Raw genomic sequence first — 18,755 nt, 5'->3', positions numbered from 1 at the left:
TTAAAATAGAGACAGAAATATTTTAAAAGAAAAATGTTATTTCTTCCAAATTACAAAGTGCTGCTCTCTGGTGTAACATTATTATTGTGTGTAGCAACTTATTAAATGAAGCAATTTATGGTAGCATCTCTGAAAAATGCCAACCTTTATTGAAATGAAAGCAAGTAATAGCATAAGGACTGTAAAATAAAAAGGCAGACTACCTTCTTTTAGACCATTACAAAAATACATGTATTGTCTATTTGACAATCAATGTACTACCATAAAATAAAATGGATCTGTGGTATCATCATAATTTCTATTTCAAATGGTTTGCTGAGAGCCAAATTGTCTCTTTTATAGAAAAGAATGACAAATGGTTTAATTCAATATCACACACGTGTGTATATATATGAGCTGAAATTCTGGTGCAACTCAGAGCTGTTAGGCAAATATTTCAGTATCATCACAAGTTTAAAAACAACAGACACGTGGGAGTACATCCATTCATTTACACTTGTACTGACTTAAAATTAAAAATGTTATTTCATGCTTTTAAAGTACTGCTGTGGGACGTTAAGGACTGCTGAATTCTTACTGCTCTGAGATACTTTTCAGCCTGCCAAGATGCGTGATGATGGTGATAACAACAGCGGTAGTGCAGGATCTTTAAAATAACATGGGACTCCTTCCTGGAAGATAAATAAACACCATTTTCACTAACCCCTCTTTGATGATTCAGCATTTCTGATGCAACAAAGTGAAATAATGAATGTAAAATAACAACAGGTTTGTGTGGGATGGGAAAGGGAAAATGAGCATGTGCATCGTTGGAATTTCTGCAGAAACTGTAGGGAAAAAATCCTATTACAAATGGCACTTCCCCCCCCCCCCAGCAAAATTCCTCCTCTTGTTTTACTGTTCACTACATTTCCTTCTTTTATTCCTTTTTCTGATCTCGTCCTTTTGTTCCCCTTCCCTCTGATGCTTCTCCTTGCTCGGCGCAGCGGGAGCCTGCTGGCAGCTGGGGACGGAGCGGCCAGACGGCGGGCGCTGGCAGGTGAGCTGCGGCGGCGGGGCGCGGGTGCGGGGCCGGCCTGCTCCTGCCGCTCCGGCCCGCCTCGCCGGGCTCTGCCCCGGGACAGGGTGGGTGCCCGGGCCCCGCGTGTGGCACCGGGAGCGGTGCACCCCTGCCCCGCGGGGGCTGGCAGGGGACGAGGGGGTGAATGTGCTTTGGTGAGGACGGGGCGCAGGTGCCTCCCATCTCCGCCAGGCGACGGGTGCAGCCCCCGGCGCCGGGCACGGGCAGGGGTGAGCACAGGGTGCTCCCCGCAGGCGGGGGACAGGGACGGGGACAGGGGTTTTTTCTCCCTCTCGCGAAGCAGTTTTGTGTTGCCCGCGGCCCCGTGGCCGGCGTTGCGGGGCGGCCGCCGGGCTGGCGCAGCGTTAGAGGGAGCGCTGGCCGCGCTCAGGGATCAGAGGTCACCGCCGCAGGGGAGCGGGGCCCGAGGTACCCAACGCTCGGCCCACGCAGGACGCCATGCCTCAGAGGAGCGCGACCGCGGCCGGGTACGTGGGTGAGGAAGTGCCGGTTAGTGGCATGCGCGCCCCCCGGCCGTGCGCCCGGCGCCGCGGGGGCCCCAGGTAGCGACGCCCGGGGCCCGGGCCGGCCCTGCCGGCGGAGCGGCGAGGGCAGCACCGTAGGGGCCCTGGGGTTGCGGCCATCACTCGGGCAGCGCCCGGTGGCTTGCGTGCGGCGGGGCGTCGGGCAGCTCCCCGCGGGCAGGGTCGCGGCGGGCGGCCCCTCTCCAGCCATAACACAAACGTCTGCGAGAGGAAACCCCCCTCAGGGACCGGCCGGCCCCCAGCCCCCGCCGGGGCCGCGCCGGAGGGCACAGGCCTCTCGCCCGGGGCAGCCCCCCGGCTCCGAGCGCTCCGCCGGCAGCGCCGCCGCAGGCCCGGCGGGAAGGGCTGCCCTGGCCCGCCGCTGCGAGCGCCCCCCGCCCGTGCCCCCCCGCCGGCGCCCGCAACGGGCGGCGCCCGCCCGCGCCTCCGCCACGGCCCGCGGCGCCGCCAGAGCGGCGGCGGGAGCGGCTGCCGGCAGGGGGCGCTCTGGCTCCGGGAACGCGCCGCCGCCGCTGCCCCGGCCGCTTCCCGCTCCCCGCCCCCCCCCGCCGCCGCCCACGGCCCCGGCCCCGGGCGCCCGGCAGGTACCGCGGCTTGGCACGGCACCGCGCTGCCGCGGGCGAGCGAGGAGGTTCCGAGCCCCAGGGCCGCGCCCGGCCACCGGCCCGAGGGGCCCGGCCCGGGGCACCCCGCGCGCCCCCGCCAGCAGCGGCGCCGGGCGGGGCGGGGCGCGGGGCCGCCCGCAGAAGTTCGCGGGGCAGCCCCCCCTTCCCCTCCCCCCCCCTCCCCCCCCCCTCCCCCCCCCTCCCCCCCCCTCCCCCCCCCCTCCCCCCCCCTCCCCCCCCCCCTTCCCTCCCCCCCTTCCCCTCCCCTCCCCTCCCCGCGGCGGGCACCCCCCTCCATCCCTCCCCCGCGGCGGGCCGCTCTCCCGGGGTGCTGCCGGGAGAGGCTTTTCGGGCAGAAGAGACGCCGCGGTAATTTTTGCACAGGGTTTTGAGAACATGCTGCTCGAATGCCGGTACCGAAAAGCAGTGTTTCGGTGTTTGTGTGATCGGTGAGTTGTTTGGCAGCCAGGTTGCTGCTCCAGCGCGGGTCCTTACTCCAAAGAGGGACCCGATGCCTTTGGGGCACAGCCTGCAGCTGCTGCCCATACCCACCTGTGCTTGTACGTATCTCTTGAGAGTCAGTAACAAAAATATGTTTTCATTAAAAGCCTCCTGAAACAAAGATTAAAGAGTATGGAGGAAAATGTGATAGCCTAGCAGCCGAAGCTCTCTGTCCTCTTATGTACGATCCAAACGTTTTGGACCGACATAAACTGTGGCTGATTTACCTCTGCTGAAGACCTAATTCTGGTGCACAAGGTACTCCGAAACATGTAAAAGGTATTCCAGAGACACAAAAAACCATGGTCTCATATTCCAAGAAAAATCAAACTAAGCTAGACTAAACCAAAATAAATTCTTATTCTGCACTACAGCAATTACCTGTAGTGACTGCAAATTCTTTGTTTCCTGTACACACAGGCATGTTTTTAACCAGAAGCTGTATGCGATGCTTTAAGCCAAAAAGAAGTAATTTCTTGTTTGATTTTTTTTTTCCATGCTGATAGATGTGTGGTTATTCTGCTTTAGGATATGTGAACAAATCTTTAAGAAATAGAATGCATTCTGCTGTATTACTGCATATCCTGTGAAGGCTTTGAGTGACTTCAATGCTTCAAGTGGCTTTAAAAGGAGAAGTTTAGTAGTCACATTTTTTAAGTTTTATTTCTCTGGTGCTTTACTTGCTTGGTCAAATGTAACCAGTGCAGCACGGTGATCAGGCAGCATTTCCGGTAGTGGCTTTTTGGTTATTTTAACAGGAGGTTTCCCAAATCTCCCCTGGCATGAGATGTTCTGTAGAAGGGGCAGGTTCCTCGCGCTGAAACCCCACTGCCCTGCTGACTTCCTTCCCTGGGCTTCCTCAGTAATTTCTCTAATGTGTCAAGCTACTTTGCTAGAAAATAAATATTCAGAGATGGGGAGGGAGGGGGGGAGAAGGGAGGAAAAAACAGGCCTCCCAGCGAGCTATTGATTTGAAATACGAAACATATTATTGATACAAGAAAAACCCAGACATAAGGAAGCAGTTTGATATTGCACAATATTTGAAAAAAATCCGGTGCATCTGTTTAGCACAATATACTGCATAATGACAGCAATCTTCCCTGTTTGTATCTATTCATCTGATTATACAGCATAACAATTCTTTTTGCTACACATTTATTTACTAAAGGATTTTTTTTTAATGGATGATAAATTAGTAAATCAGATATCATGTGCTTGGGAAAATACGTTAGTTGACTCCCTACACACAAGATAGTTGCAGTTCGTATTTTATGTGATATTCAGTGATTCTTGCATATACAGATGAAGTTATGTGCTTCCTTTGTGGCGAAGACAAAGGAAGTTTTAAATCACTATTTAGTACTCTTTCATCTGGGCACATGTTATTTTGAAAAGCTTCAGTTTTTAACACTGCAATGCAGCACTGATGTAATGAAGAGCTTTGACTTACTTGAAGTATAACCCAGTGGCCTTCTTTTGATGTCTTTTCCATAGCTATTTCTGCTACAGCTTCCTGTCCTTGACCCAATGATACATTGTGAAGTTCTCCTGAGTCAATGGTAAATTCAAACTTGTTCCCTAAACAGAACAATATACTGTACTACTTCGAGCCAAATAATGAAGTGTTCAAACAAGCATGTGTTATACACACAGTGTTTAAAGGGCACCACAGCACGTGAGTCACCAAAGTAAAAAAACAGCCCACAAAAATATAGTTTCAATAAATCATCTGAGCTCAGATATTGTGTTGCTCTCTGGGTAGTATTCCGTATTAGCAAAATGCTGCTGTCTAAAAGTGGAAAAATTGATTCCTGCTAATGGATTCCTACCTATTGCCTATATAAATATTTCAATGCACGCAGAAGTGGGTATGTTAGAAATGTATCTAAAGAAAAAATAAGAAGTTAAATTAATGTCTCACTAAAGGCAGCATTACACGCAGGCAGTAAATACAAAGGACTCAACAGAAGTCCTCACACTGGCACTAGGAGGTAGTTTGGTCAGAGGAGGGTTAGTAAGTTTTTCAGCGTATCTAGGCAGTAGCGTCAAATCTGTTGCTCAAGTATCCTTATACAAAGCTGATGACTTGCACTAGTAAAATGCAGAAGAGCACACAGCTACCTCTTATTTCAGAAAGCAGCCACCATTCACCCAGGCAGCTGCCTGAGTCAAGCACTGTAACTTTCATCAGATAGTATGTGTTCCAGATGTAATGCCGTCTGTGGGTTAACATGTGCCAGCACTCGGCAGTCGTGGAAGGGCCTCATTTATTTCTCTGGTTGTGGTAGGTAGAATATCTAAGACCAGTGGTACTGCTAACTAATTTGGTAAAAATTTATTTTATTTCATAGTAAATGATGTGTTTTCTTATGATTGTTAGTAATAGGGTCTAGTCTGGACTGACGGGTCAGAATCGACAAGAGGACCAGTCCAGGAGATAAACACGACTGGGGAACAGCACTACCTTCTTTGAAAGTTTTTGTGGACAGTGGCCACATTTTGTTCCAAGTTACATTTGTGCAAAGTTCCCGTAAATTAAGAATTACAGTTGACAGAGCCTCGGGGAAAACAACAGGTAAGGTGTAAGACCCATCTATGGGGCATAATATTTTATCATGACTTCTGTTTGGTAGAGATCCAAGTACAACACACGTTAGGGTCACTCACAGTGCAAAATCTGTCCTTCAAAGGGCTGAGGCTAGTAATGCAAACTGACAGCACAAGTCATCCCAGCCGATCTGCTGTCTCACATAATTATTGGGTTTGGGAGAGAACTTTTTGCTTTTATTTTTAGAAATTCTTTTAGAAATGTCTCTTTTCTGGACATTCTGACTCCATTGCTTCTGCTTGTCCTTTCCAGGGGCCTTCAGTATCTCCGTCCAGGTAAAAAAAATTATTCATCTTTGTTCACACTTGAATAAATACTCTGTAGAGCCAGTACGTTGGAGCACAAGCACATGGGTTTTGAAAATCAATGTAACTAAAGTTTTTGATTTTTAAAAAACTGTGTAGGATCATTATTATAGACACACTGTACCCTGATTTCTTTCCATGCAGAGTCAGAGGCAAAAATCAAGTAACTGATGACACAGTGGTCGATGTAAATTCAGAGTTCACAAAGCATCAGTTTCGTTTTCTGTAACTAAAAGCTTTAGGTCAGAACAGCTGTGAAATTAATAGAAAAGATTTGTAATATTTATCAGTGTTCATTTTTGCATAGGCTTTGAATTTCATTTGTGGCCAATTTCTCCATTTAGAAGATTTTTAAGGCTTTTAAAACCATGCAATACAGACTCTGGGTATCATAAGTTTAAATCATGCACATATAGAAACATTCCTCGTAGCGCATGATTCCGTTCACAGATGATGATTAAGTGTGTCAGCTTGCAAGACCAGCTAAGCCTTCACCAAAATATGGACAAAATTCTACATGTCAGGCTTTTCTGAGATGTCTGCCTTCACAAATTAAATGTGGACTTTTGTGCGTAAGGCTTTTAGTGTGTCAACAAGGCTAGAAACACTGAATTGTGCTGAGAAGGAGTATTAATACAGTATTCCAAGGTCAGTTGAACTCAGATTTCTCTAGAAGAGGAACAGGTTATATTAAGAAATTGCCAGATCAAAGATAGATAGTGAAATGCTTAAAACTTTAAAGTCTCTAAGAACCAGATCTTAAATTTTCTACTGTTGCAAAAAAAACCCCAAAAGGGAGCTCCACACCATTATTTATCACATTGTACAGGGATGTGCTGTGTTCTGTTACTTGCTATTTAATCCAGAGGTGCATTCAGCTATGTATTAGTAGCGAGCACTGAGTTTTAAGCCATCAGAGCAGCAGAAGATAGGACAGAAATAAACTTGGCTGCAAATGGCCTTTCGAAAAAGAACAGGCATTTTGAGAGGGGAGGGAAGGAGTTTCCCTGTCCCTGGTGGAGTTTATTATTCTCTGGGAACAGGTAAACCAACCCTGGCTCATGAAGATACTTTAGAATAGGAAATGTTTTGCCTTTGAAATGTACCAGATTACATGTCATTTCAAATAGTGTTCACGGCGAAGATACCCCTGGGACCACCTTACAAGAGCTTTATTTCTTGCCTGCAAATTAGTCAGTTCAAAACACTTCTCCTCTCATCTCTGCCTTCGGCTCTTAATACCACACACACACACCATTCGTGAAATAGGGGATATGAATGAAAAGACCCTGAATACAATAGTACAATTTAAAAAATAAAACAAAGGACTGTAAAGGCAAGAACAAGGCGGGTTTCAGCCGGCAAGAAAAACGAATGAAATTCTGGTGCATTTTTGGAGGCATTTCAATAAACCCTCTTTCCCGTTTCAGCAGGGGCTCATTGAAACAGCTATGTTTTCCAAGTGGCAGACAGACAATAGCATCTAAATTATTTTTAAGAAAGCACTCACAGCACTAGGCACCCACTACTACTAAATCCGTCTTAGAGGAGAAGGGTGGAGGCAGAAGATAGGTCAACAAATGTATCAAGTTCTTTGTGTAATGCCTCACTGACATTTTCCACCTCCCTCAGCTGGCTTTTATTTTTTTATTTTTTATTTTTTTTTCCAGGATCCTGGTAAAACATAGTAAAGGATTTAAGGTTATCATCTGTCTCTCTCTAACTTCTGACATCTCTTTATAACAAGAAAGAGTCACAGCCAACTGTAACAGGAGGGCGACACAATGAATCCTGGTAAGACAGGGAAGGGGGGAGGTTCAACTTTGCTGCCCCTTTGCCCCTATTTCTTCCTCACAGAACAGAAGTGCCATCTGTTCCTAGTCCTAACATGCATGCATTTGATTTCCATTCAGTAATAACTAACACAGGAAAAAGATTATCAAGTGATCTAAAGCACTATCAACATTAGCAAGTCTTCCCCATCCAGTGTTTTGTTTGCACCTCCAAAGATCAGCAGATGAAATGGATATGGGCAAGTGCCTTAATTGCCTAGAATTATTCTATTCTCTGGTAGAGGACCATATGGTCAAGGTGTGGAACATGACCAGACTAAGGATGTTTAGGTGCTTGGGTCAGAAAGAGATTTAGAAAAATCAGACAAGAGGACGGATGTTTAGATTCTCCAACCTGAATTCAGTGCACCGATCTCTATTACTTGGTGCTGTAATACATCATTACAACAAGGCAAAATCAAGTCACAGTGTGTTGTGTGAGGCTAGACAGTCAGTATTAAAGTATGAGCTTGTTTCAAAAGAATCTGTAAAAATGTTTCTTAGGCTTCACAGTCAAACTTTTCACAAATAAAAAGCACAACACCACCAAACACCTTCCAGGCCAGCAAACTTGGTTAAAGATTGTGCTGGTTTTGGTTGGGATAGAGTTAATTTTCTCCACAGTAGCTGGTACAGGCTGTGTTTTGGATCTGTGCTGGAAACAGTGTTGATAACAGAGAAGATGCTTTAGTTATTGCTGAGCAGGGCTTACCCAGAATCAAGGGCTTTTCTGCTCCTCATCCCACCCCACCAGTGAGCCGGCTGGGAGGGGACACAGCCGGGACAGCTGAACCCAGTGACCAAAGGGATATTCCATACCATATGGCATCGTGCTCGGCGTGTAAGCTAGGAGAAACGTTGGCCGCAGCTCAGGCACTCGCTGGACATTGGTCGGTTAGTGGTGAGCAGTTGTTCTACATTTGCATCACTTGCCTGTCCTGCATTTTATTTCTTTTTTTTGTGTGTTTGTTTTTTATTTGCCTTTCCATTAAAATGTATTATTATTGTTGTTATTATTATTTTATTTTATTTATGTTATTAAACTGTTCTTAACTTAACCCACAAGTTTTCTCACTTCTACCCTTCCAGTTCTTTTCCCCCCATCCTGCTGGGGGGAGCGAGCGAGCAGCTGTGTGGTGCTTAGTTGCTGGATGGGGGTAAACCACAACAAAGGTCCAAAATACCAATGAGACACTGCAGGTGCCGAAGACCCCGTGGGTCCCTCAGTTATGCCCGGCCTTGCCTGATGTCTTATTGTTGAAAGTAATGGGGTGCAGCACCAGATGCCAGTGAAGGAAAGGTGCCTACAACGTGCTGTTTGCAAAGCAAGGTAACAATTAAACAATAGGTGCCGTGGGATTTCTCTGTCCCAGCCCTTCAGGCTTTCCAGTGCTCTTTCGTTTTGCTGTCTATACCTGATTATTTTAGCCGTCTCTCATTTCTTCATCTTCTCATCTTTTCTCCCTTTGCTGCAGCTGCCTGCCTACCTTGTTACTTAAGGCACTTCTATGGCCAGAAATTGACCATGTTGTCAGACCCCAGCTTTCCTCCCAGGGACTGGTGAAGGACTTCAAGCCTGAGAGGAGCATGGCCAGAAGCATTATAATGTAAATTATAAACCTTGTAAAATGGCTCAAGAGGGCAAAGCCTAGAAAATGGCTAGTAAGTAGCTTGTGCTTTCAACTAGCTTATCTTGGGCAAGTCAAATATCACTTAAACTGTATCTGAAATCTGAAGCTGATCTGTCTGGGAAACCTACTGCTGTCTACATTGTCAAAATACATGAGACAACATTTAGTTTCTCCAAATTTCCATTAATTTCATTGCCTTCTTTTCTTTCTTTTCCTCCTACACCAGGATGACACTTCTGAAGCACACTTTTAAGAGCATAATTTGATCAAATGATCCAAGGGAACTCCCTATAGACATCCATGATTTATCTGTTCTAAAGTGGCGTGCATGACACTAGCAATTGGTTTAACCCCAGTTAATTTTTAGATAATAAATATATTGTGTTTTTTCCAGGTGAGGACTGTGTTTTGTTTACACAGCTCGCTCAGAAATGTATCAAAGGCAGGGCCCAGCCACGCGTGGTGGTGAACGTTCTGAGCATCCCAACCTCAACTGGAGTGGAAGGTGCTTGGCACCTCGCTGGAGTCAGCCATTGTGCATGTCCTTATGCAAGGTGCTCGTTAGGTGGCTTCCAGATGACCTCACGGCGACGGGGCAGGATTTCACTGGTTAGCTGATTTATGGTTCAGTACAGTAGATACTTTGTGCTCTGAAAAGAAGTTGGGTCATCAGCTGAATCTGAATTTCTTTGTCCTCCCTTTCCCTTCTCTGTTTGGGATTTCACTTTCCGGCTCACAGCACATGCACTGGAAGCCAAAGAAGCCTCTTTTATTAGGTTAGTATTTTCATCCTAGTCCTGACTCACATCCGTGCAGGCTTTGGGCTCCTCTGCTCTGTACCCATTTATCACTCTTTTCAAAGGGAAGAAGGAAACTCGTGGTACGGGTGCAAAACTTAGAAGAGATCTGTGCCGAATAAGAGCAAGAACACAGCTGCACAAGACTCAGCATACTTCTCACAGGCAAAATGCAGTGAAGGAAAAGACGGCATTTTAAGCTAAATGAGACATCATTATACAATACTCTTTACATTCAGCTCATTCTAGGAAGAATATATACATGTGGCAGCAGCACCCGGGACATGAAGAGCTACTTTGAAAGTAGATGCGGTTCCCAGTGTTTGAGATGAGGATGGATAGTGGAGAGAGAAAATCGGCTGTCCCTGCAGAGGTGCCCCCAGCCACAGCAGCGTCTGTGAAGTCGTGCGTTTCTGTCCTTAACGGGAAAGCAGCCTGGCCTGGCTGAGAGCAAGTGCACTGTGTAGGAAGCGTTTCAGACAGGCATTCATTGCCTGAGGAGGAAGGCTCCAGTGGCCCAGCAGAGCTGGTTCGCAGCACAAACGGCTCAAGCTACAGCAAAGAGACCCGGGCAGAAGTACACTGACCTATCCCTATTCCCTCCCAGTGTGGCGAAGCAGGAAGGCATGCAAGTGAGACCTGAAAATCATTAGGCAAAGGGCTGTTCCATGGCTGCATGGCCACACGTACAGGTACGCACACACACACGGAGTCATAAATGGGAGCTCATGCAGGGTTCCTGCTGTACCAGGGAGGCTGACTGGGCTGTGCAAGTAAGCTTTTTCCTTCCAAACAGACCGATGTAAATGATAGCTGAGGGTGTATCGCAGGCGGTCAGGTTCTTTACACTCAGCCTCACGTTGTCAGAGGGTTTTGCTCACTGCACTGCCCTGTGAAGTACAACAGTAAAAGCCTGTGACAGGAGAGAAAGAAAGTTGTAAGCCAGTGGTAGCACTAGATTAAAACAGCAGCACGCAAACACACTGACCTCTTCCTGAGTGGTAACCTTGAGTGAGAGCTAATTCACTGGATTGATTTTATTCAGCTTGTCCATGAGAAAATAGAGCACAGCAGCACTGACTGCAACCGGCCAAAAGTGCTTGCGAGCTTCAGTGATCTTTATGGTGTTTATTTCAGCTTCCAGGTCCTTAAAGATATTGGCAAAGTTAAGATGTAGTATTACACTCAAAAGTCTTATTGGCAAAAGGCACAATATATATGCATCTAAGAATGTATTGTTAGTCCAATTAATGTTTTAAACAGTCTAATAGTCAATATTACTTAATGAATACAGGAAAACCTCATTAGCACTAGAGTTAAATTGCTACACAAAATTTTCCCTGTTCTCTAGTGTTGTGCTTACTCCTCCAGTGCTCCTTTGGGGTCTTAAGATTGACACTTTGGTATTTCTCAAAAGGAATGGGGGAGTATTATGATGAGTCATCACCAGGAGGAGTGTGATACTCATGGGAGGGGATGTCTTCCTCCTCAGTCTGGTGTCTGCTTGGATTTAGTTTTATATGTTTTCTTAACACTATCAGTTTACTGTGATTAAATGACTGATTTGTGTCATCTGTGCCTGTACTCTTCCCCGTGACTTATTCTAGAGCTATAGGTAGTTCCATCCACAATGAATAACAATTTGTTATTCCTATAAATCAGAGTTAAACTGAACTAAATCTAGTCAAGAGTACCTCACAGCTGGACAATTGCTATCACAGCTGAAACAAGTTAATATCTATTTAGCCCCAGACAAACCCAGGGAATCGCTGACACTGTCATGTGAAGACAAACCTTGTTACTTTTTAGTAATAATGGCAAAGTCACATTTACTGGGCTATAAAGTCCCTTTGGATAGTCTGTAAATTGCAGAGTTCAGCAAGGGTTTGCAAACCCTCCTATGGCTGCAGAATCATGACTGAGCAGCAGAACTTGGAAGCATTCACACTTTCCTATCTTGTCGTGAATCAGGACAATGTATATAGGTCTGATTGACTCAGTTTTCTTCATTGCCATCAGGAGACCAGCTAACAAGAAGCGTCTGGTTTTCATTGCCAATATGACTGTACAATCAGCAAGAATACTGTGATTATTAAAATGAGAGCTATAGGTTGTAGAGCTAAGTTAAAAATTACTGTAGCTTTAGGAGACATAGTGTAACCTATACGGGTATAGTGTAATTAAGATCACATGCTTGAATCGAAGATAACTCTCACACACACACAAACACACAAAAAATCAGGCAGGTTTTACACGAGGTAATGCACAGCAATTTCTGGAATTGGGTATGTAAACAAACACAACTAGATCCCATATATATGATTAGAGATTGATTAGAAACAGAAGGAGAAATGTCATAGTCACATCTGGTTAACTTTTGAACTAAGCAATCGTCTGAAGAGTAGAAACTAATATCTTCACATATCTATTGCATACTTCAATGCTATTTGCTGGCATTCTTCTGAAAAGACTCACTGGAATATTCCATTTTCTTTGACAGTCTGTGTTCACAGATGCAGATCTTTAATATCAGAAACACACACTTCCAAAATTATCTGATCCGCTTCTCAGTAACAAAAAGAACTTTTCCATCAGCTTGATACATAACTACCTATCTTACATATATGCAGTGTTTCCACCACGTGCTAGGTTCAAGATGTTTTAAAATACTTCCAATACAATAGTACACAAACGGTGCATAGATGTAAAAAATACGATTTTCCATGGCAAAAAAATTATACCTTGTTGATCCATTGTTGCTTCTATGTTTAATAAGCACTCAAAGTTTCAACCATACTTGTAAACATATGTATATTTTAGTGTTACAAGTGTAGGCATTCGTATCTTGGTGATCTGTTGAGCATGGTCACTCTCAACGAGAAGGACATACAGACCTCCCCACCTGGGGGAACCTCACTTTGAGAGTGGCACAAGCTCCCAGGGCTCCTCCACCAATATTTCACCACCCTCATAGTAGGAATTTTTTCTGATCCCTGCTCAGACTTCTCGTTGCCTCTTTCCTGCCCTTGTGCACCTCTGAGAAAAACCTGGCTCTGTCTTCTCTGTAGCCTCTTACAAAGTATTTTTAGACAGCAATAAATCCCCCTACCCTCCTGGCCTTTTCAAGGCTGAAGAATCGCAGCTCCCTCAGCCTCTCCTCGCATGTTACCTGCTCCAGCCAGCACTGGATTAGTGCCAGTAGGTTAATGTCTTTCTTGTACTGTAGGAGATAATGGTAATTAAATTCATACTTTTCATTTATAACATCTATTTTTGTTCATATAATTACTGGTAGTGTAAGACTTTTAACTTGTTCTACAGCTGTACCCTCTTCTTGAGTTTTATCCTGTTCAGTGTAGTTGGATGTGCACCTACTTCAGCTTTCAGTTTCCCTCCTCTGAAGTCCAAATTTCTCCTTGCACTGCCAGTTCTTCAGTTGCCTCTTTTGCCACTAATCAGGCAGCCCATGCTTCAGCACATTATAGGCCTTTCAAGAGAAAAATGCAGGGTGTTTTGTTTTTTAATTTTGCAAAAGCTTGTTCTGCTTCCTGGATACATCTATAAGAAGCTGGAATCCAAGGGTATGGTCCCCTCTGAAGAGCTGAATAACACACTGGCCTTGGACCAATGAAGTTTAATAAGGAGAATACTTCTAAAGAAGATCCAAAGTTTGAAAATTAGGAGAGTAGCAGAGCTCTTTCGAGTTTGCAGCATTTCTGACAGCACTTGGCTCTGCCATATCCCAGTATGGAGTGCTCCTGAGTTTCTTCTGCAGTCAACGAGACAGAGGATATGCAGGACTTAGCAGAAAGTATTCTTCCTTTTGAAGGATCAGGCTCTTGAAGAACCCCCTGCTGTTAGGAATATACCTCTTCAGGTACTTAAAATTATTTAATTAGCATTATAAATGTTAGTAAGAACACAGTTGACAAATCATTCTATCAAAGGTAATGGAGCTGTAATTGCAGATGGCACAGAATTTAGTACAAAAGATGGTGTTTCCAGAATTTGTTTTTAAAGTGTTTTAAAAGGCTGAATAAAGAAAGGAAACAAGCAAGCTATCAGGCAGTGGATTTTTTCCCCCCTCAGTGTTTTTTATGGACTAAGAATAGAGGGAACACATAGCAAGCATCTTGCTATTAAATTTGCCCATGACAAATAGTGCAGCTGCGTGTGGTGTGCAAGAACATCTGTAGAATCATGACACATGCAGAATCCCCCACACTAGGAACGTGACATTACACTGAAAACAATTCAGTGGTAAAAGCAACATAAATCCATTTTATATAATCTTTCTCCACCTTCTCCTCCCCCTTCAATTTGGAATTGTGTTAACTGAAGGATTCTGTCCCTCCTTCATGGCATCAGTAAATGTAAAAACGTAAAAGTGACTAAGCCTTTCAGGAGTGTTCCCTTCTTTCATTAACAGCTAGAATGCCAGTATGTCTTTCCTGAAGAAACAGAAAGTTTAAGAAAGAATAACCAGTGGCAGAAATGCACTAGACACCAGAGTTTACTCCAAGTGGAACTTGACACCATTTGCAGAGGCAATTTAACTCTTCAGAAATCAAGGGGTGATTTTCTGTGTCGCTGTATCTTGTGCAGTTTTTCAGTTCAAAGTGAGCAGTTGGATTGCTACTAGTCTTTACTTCACCCATGTAAATGACAGCACAAAGTACAGTGGCATGGAAAAGTCTGTCTAAAATGTGCAGCTTTCTAAAGTAAGGGGAAACTCCTTGCCTGGGATTTTGTGAGGTCCCACACTTACCATTCAAATGTAGCTATTGTTGAAGTTGGTAAAAGTTCCTTTAAGTTCCGCATGGTCACAAAGGAGGAATGTGCCTTACTCAAAATCCTTGAAGGCTTTTATTTTCCCCAAAATTATTTAAAAAAAATGTTTGCTTCCTACTTCTAAATACTCTATTGTTTGCTCTCTTAAATAGTTCCTTTGTAATCTGGAGGTTTTTAAAGTAAGAAATTTTATAATGGCAATGCAAACACTGTTTTCTGTAAAGTCTGAAGTTGTTAAAAACTATGTGATGGCAATACCATGAGAAGGCAACATATGCATGCTGTTAATACCTGGATCATCATTTGCTTGTTTCTTTGGAAGCATCTTTTCAGTTGTTAGGACAGCTCAGGCATAACTGCATGAAGCTCCAAGAACATTTCCACATCCTTTATGCAGGCTGCAGGGCAAGCCTGAAGGTAGAACAGTCAGCCAGCTGGGTCGTAATTTCAACTCTATGCCCATTGGATTCCTGCAACCTATATGCAAAACCACAACCCCTGTGAGAGATTTCCTTAAGGATTTTTTTGACAGCATGCATTTTGAGTTTACTGACTTGCTGATATTCTTTGGTCAAGTCCTTTGAACTTTGCTTCATTCACCATCCGAACAAAGCTTTTCCTATTTGAGAGAGACATACTGTGCATAAAAGAGAAGGGTTTTAAAGCACTCTGACAATGGGAAAGATACGTAAGTACAACTGATATCACCTGACGTTTGCTTACTATTAAGGTTGTATTTATGTCTTGATTAAATTAGATATGATTCCTTGTTTAATAATACAATGATTTTTAACATCCGCTTCCTTGTTTGCATGTTCAGTAACTGCTTGCACGAGCTACATAATCGTGTGAATCACCGTAGCAGAAAGGAGCGTCATGTGCCCTGCAAAGCAGTTACGGAGTTGGAAAATGCTGTAATTTTTTCCACTTACCCTGACTTTCATGTGGAGAAGCACACATCCAGTGGCCAGACGTTGCTGCAGTCAACTGTGGCCGCTCCAGGCTAGAAATGAGTGTTGCATCCTGCTCACTAATCCTTCCATTGGTGGTGCTTGTGTTCTAGGTGGTCTCTCGGGTAAATGGTCTAACAGACGTGAACAGCTCCATGTAGTCTGGCCTCCAGGTAATATAAATAGCGATACAATTTTTAACAAGTCAGTACTGTAAGAAGTTGTGGAAAAAAATACTAGAGAAAGCTATTTTATATGGTAACTAAAATGGAAGACTAAAGTTCCCCTCTTGGAGCTTTTACTTTAAATAAAGAGTTTTATGGTGATTTAAAAAGTGTTCTATTTTTCTCATGATGGGACCAGAGTGATTCTTGGAGAGTAGACACAGAAATGGATAGATTCACCATGGATAAGTGATTTGACAAATACAGATTATGAAATAAATACGACTCTAAAACATATTTGGTTTAGACCCAAAGGATCCAAATTCAGCATCAGAATGACTATTATTGTAGCTGATCTAATTCTTTTAGTTGTTTGCCATCATTTCTATTTCTGCTGCTGTGAGACTTGTTTACAGCTTCTCAGCCAGAAGAATATCCCGAAGGAAATAACTGTCAGCAGCCAAAAAAAGTATCTGTAATTCATCCTAAAGCACTGTCAACTTAATTTTAATTTTTCTGCTTTATGAGTTCAGGCTGAAGTGGTAAGTTTGCAAATCCATAAATCAAACCATATTAATAAAGGAAATACGTATCTCTTTTTAAATTACGCTGTTTTCCTAGAACTTCATTGTAAGCACAGATTTTAGTAGTTAAATCTTCAATTACTAGAATCAGGAGAAAGAAATAAAATTGTGAAACGTATGCTGTGCATTGTAGAAAGGTTTAAAATAGAAAACCTAGCTGACTATTGCAAATGCACACTGAACATCCAGATTTATGATTGAGTTTCCTACAGTTACGGCTGGGAGGAGCCATGTACAGGTCGCATCAGCTTCCTTCACCGAAGAAAAATTTTGGGATGCTAATCCCCCGCTGGCGGAGCTAGCTGTTGAGCAGAAAGACCAGTATGGTACCCACAGTATTGCATCTCAAAACATTCCCAAATTCGTGTCATACCTGCAGTGTGTCACACGGACACGGATGTGGGGGTGTGTGAAGGCCTCGCTGTGCTCCGATGGCGCTGTTTGATTTACAGTTACTAACGCTCACTGTGGTGTCCAGGCAGGGAAGCTGTGTGCTGCTGAAGATACTGAAAAGCCAACAAAAAGTTAACAAGTACAGGTAGGGCCCTGAGCCTTAGGGGAAGCTCTGCTAGGTATTTACGGTCTGCCGGGAGGTGTTTTGTTGATGGTGGTGTGCAACGGTGCCTACCTTTACTGTGCAGTTTGTTTAACTGCATGCAGCAGCGTGGCAGCCTGCCACCGTGCCTGTGCAGGCCAGCTGAGCCTGAAGGCAATGCCCCGCTCCCTGAAGGCAATGCCCCGCTCCCTGAAGGCAGTGCCCCGCTCCCTGAAGGCAATGCCCCGCTCCCTGAAGGCAGTGCCCCGCTCCCTGAAGGCAGTGCCCCGCTCCCTGAAGGCAGTGCCCCGCTCCCTGAAGGCAATGCCCCGCTCCCTGAAGGCAATGCCCCGCTCCCTGAAGGCAATGCCCCGCTCCCTGAAGGCAGTGCCCCGCTCCCTGAAGGCAGTGCCCCGCTCCCTGAAGGCAGTGCCCCGCTCCCTGAAGGCAGTGCCCCGCTCCCTGCAGACAGCGGGCTGGGTGCTCTTCCCCTCGCCTCGCCTGCAGAGCCTCTGGCACACAAGGCTTAGAGCCAGGGGGAGGATTTTGTTGCGCGTTGCTTCAAATACCGTAGAATTTGATGGTTTCAGGCGTGGTGTTTTGCTGAAGTAAGTCGTAATGGTGAAGGCTGTTTATGAGTTCAAAAGCTGAGTCCAAGCTGGTGTTCTGGTGTCTTCTGAAGCCTGAAACTTGCTGCACGAGTCGTGGGTGCCTGTCATGGGTACATTAACATCCCTGTGTCCTCAGTTCAGCTGTGGCTAGATACCTACTGCCCATAATCAGATTTAACAGACTCAAAATGGAAAGCAGATTTACATGCAAGCAGTACTGGTGGTTTAAAGAATGCTACCTGGGAACATTGATATAATGCTGTTCCTAGCTGTGTTGTGACTCCAGAGCCATCTCCTTGGGTTGCAGCTAAGTTTTTCTAGATTTATAATAGCAGAAATGAGTAGGTTGCATGGCCCTCTAAGCACAGTGCAGAGAAGCATGTGTGCATGTTTGTGTATCAGGCTCAGCCCACCGAGGCCAGCGAGAGGTGTGCTGTGCTGTGAAGCCTCCCAGCATGCGCAAGTGCTGTTCTGGGGGCCTGTGACAGATGTAAGAGCAATGCAGACACTCATGAAATGTCCTCAGTCTGGGCTTTCCAAATGTTTCCAAACTGACCTCACTCATCCCGAGTAATGGTGAAGCTGGTTCAAATTCTTTAGGTCTAAAAGTCTGATTCTGAGAGCAGATTTGGAAGCTTTCTGGGAAGGATCAGTGAAAAAGCTGGTGAAACCTACATCCCTGAGTGCAAGGACAGCAGCCTGGCAGTCAGTGTGAGCACAGTCCCGTGTCTGCAGTTCTGCAAACTGGGGAAAAACGTGCAGAATTCATTGTCCCAGGACACAGCTTATTGATGCAGAAAGAGCAAAACCTCAGCATGCATTCAGACTCAGAACTGCAACCAGCATTTACTGAATAGCAGCCACTTTCTGAGTCTGAACACATGATGAAAATCCTCTTTGGATCAAATGCTCCCAGGGGAGCAAGAAATTCAAGATGCTGTTCCACCCTGGGCTGGTGCATAGTGCTAGATCAATACTCAGCATAAAGAGTTTTCTGCTTGTCAGTGCAGTATGGGGGTGGCAGTCGGGGGGGACACTTGTAACAAGCAAAACCAGCAAGCAGCATGTAAAGTAACGTGAGAAAATGAAGGTGGCGATAAAGAAGAGGTGGAAGGTACAGTACCGAGTGGGGCACCGTGATGGCTGCGTTCGAAAGCATTTCACTTCTCAGCTTGAACTTCTTAATTTGGGAGTTTCACAGCAATTTTGACTAAGCTTAAAGAGTAATAATTT

At 45.0% G+C, this 18,755-nt stretch overlaps 1 long non-coding RNA gene across 1 annotated transcript; it reads left to right on the top strand.

Annotated features, from left to right (window-relative positions):
* The first annotated feature begins 2,479 nt into the window (after window positions 1–2,479).
* On the top strand, window positions 2,480–17,136 carry LOC308068977. Its single transcript, XR_013930226.1, has 3 exons — window positions 2,480–5,289; window positions 5,509–5,597; window positions 7,298–17,136. It is a non-coding gene; the product is annotated as an uncharacterized lncRNA (long non-coding RNA).
* Window positions 17,137–18,755: the final 1,619 nt, after the last annotated feature.

Source organism: Falco punctatus (assembly GCF_963210335.1).
Source record: "Falco punctatus genome assembly, chromosome: 8".
Lineage (NCBI taxonomy): Eukaryota > Metazoa > Chordata > Aves > Falconiformes > Falconidae > Falco > Falco punctatus.
Note: the sequence above shows the minus strand (reverse complement) of the source record. Positions and strands in the feature narration are given on the sequence as shown.